Raw genomic sequence first — 2,500 nt, 5'->3', positions numbered from 1 at the left:
GTTTGGAATGTAGAATAGCCATAAAATGTAAACACAAACTGAAATGTGTTTATCTTGAATATGTCGACTATATATATATATATATATATATATATATATATATATATATATATATATATATATATATATATATATATATATATATATATATATCATCATCATCACCATCTCCTACGCCAATTGACGCAAAGGGCCTCGGTTAGATTTCGCCAGACGTCTCTATCTTGAGCTTTTAAATCAACACTTTTCCACTCATCATCTCCTACTTCATGCTTCATAGTCCTCAGCCATATGGGCCTGGGTCTTCCAACTCTTCCAGTGCCTTCTGGGGCCCAAATATACGTTTAGTGAACTAATCTCTTTCTTGGTGTGCGAAGAGGAGGACCAAACCATGTCCATCTACCCCTCAACATGATCCCATCTATATATGGCACTTGAGTAATCTCTCCCATAGTTTCATTTCTAAAATTTTCCTATAATCTCACTCCCAATATTCTTCTGAAGACTGTTCTCAAATCTACAAAATCTTCTGGATAGTGTTTCATTGTCATACTAAGACTCATGTCCATACAATAACACAGATCTCACTCTTCTTGTTTTGTTAAAGTTTTCATAGATTATATAGGAAATATTTATTTTAATATTGTTACAGTTCTTAAGATATTTTATTTTTCCGTGATTCCTTTCCTCATTGGGCTATTCTCCCTGTTGGTGCCCCTGTGCCTTTAGCATCCTGCTTTTCCAACTAGGGTTGTAGCTTCGCAATTATTAATAATAATGATAATAATAATAATAATAATAATAATAATAATAATAATAATATTAATAATAATAATGATAATATAACGAATATCGAAAAACACATCGACATTATTTCAAATATTGATATTACTAAATATCTCAGTAATATGTAATCCGTCAGCCTTGAAAGGGATTTAGCCTACTCCATTAAATCCTACGAAAAGCTATTTAATCCACCTGGGTTGTAATATTAATCTAATGCATTCTATGAATATACACTTAATGATTATTTAACCTTTCAACATATATAAGCCCCTTAATTAGTTTATCCATATGAATAGAGAATAATGAAGGGATATTTGATAAAAATTTTATAATTTAGTTATATTTGATAAGATTTCTGCTCTCTGATTATGTTATATTCAAACTAACGATACTTGGTGATGTTCTTATTATATTTAATTAGGATGTGACACCATTTTTGAATGCAAAAGGAGGATAATAAAAAAATGAATTTTATCATAGTATCAGATAATACCCATAATTCTAATGATTTCTGGCATTATTTTTTTTTAAACAGGTACCAAAATACATCAGGAAAATAAATAATCGTTTAAAGTTTTATATACATACACACACACACACACAAACATATATATACATATATATATATATATATATATATATATATATATATATATATATATATATATATATATATATATATGTATATATATACATACATTATTACTTGCTAAGCTACAACCCTAGTTGAAAAAGCAGGATGCTATAAGCCTAGGGTCCCCAACAGGAAAATAGCCCAGTAAGGAAAGGAAACAAGGAAATATAAACTATTTTAAGAATAGTAACATTAAAATAAAAATTTCCGATATAAACTGTAAAAATACCTAAAAAACTAGAGGAAGAGAAATTAGATAGAATAGAGCGCTCCAGTGTACCCACAAGCAAGAGAACTCTAACCCAAGGCAGTGGGAGACCATGGTACAGAGGTTATGGCACTACCTAAGACTAGAGAACAATGGTTTGATTTTGGAATGTCCTTCTCGTAGAAGAGCTGCTTCCCATAACTAAAGAGTCTCGTCTATCCTTATCAAGAGGAAAGTAGCCACTGAATAATTACAGTGCAGTACTTAACATCTTGAGTGAAGAATAATTGTTTGGTAATCTCAGTGTTGTCAGGTGTATGAGGACAGAGGGGAATATGCAAAGAATAGGCCAGACTATTCGGTGTATGTGTAGGCAAAGGGAAAGTGAACCGTAAACAGAGAGAAGGATCCAATGTAGTGCTGTCTGGCCAAATCAAAGGACCCAATAACTTTCTATCGGTAGTATCTCAACGTGTGGCTGAGAGAGAGAGAGAGAGAGAGAGAGAGAGAGAGAGAGAGAGAGAGAGAGAGAGAGAGAGAGAGAGAGAGAGAGAAAGAGAGAGAGAGAGAGAGGGAGAGACTCAATTACCATATCGAACTGCTTTCTACCCTATTATTTATATATATATATATATATATATATATATATATATATATATATATATATATATATATGAAAAATATGATAAATGAGAAGGATATAGTGTTCCAAGTAAATTCTTTTTCGAAAACGTGTAACCCTTTTAAAAAAGTAAATCCTGAACATAGAGCTGTTCACATCACTTCAGTCATTCTCTTTATAGAGATCGTAATCTATAACGTTTCCTCCCGTCTGGATTTTCTTATGAATAAAGAAGATGTCTTGGCAATGT

Source organism: Palaemon carinicauda, chromosome 42 (genome assembly GCF_036898095.1).
Source record: "Palaemon carinicauda isolate YSFRI2023 chromosome 42, ASM3689809v2, whole genome shotgun sequence".
NCBI lineage: Eukaryota > Metazoa > Arthropoda > Malacostraca > Decapoda > Palaemonidae > Palaemon > Palaemon carinicauda.
This window is presented reverse-complemented; position numbering follows the sequence as displayed.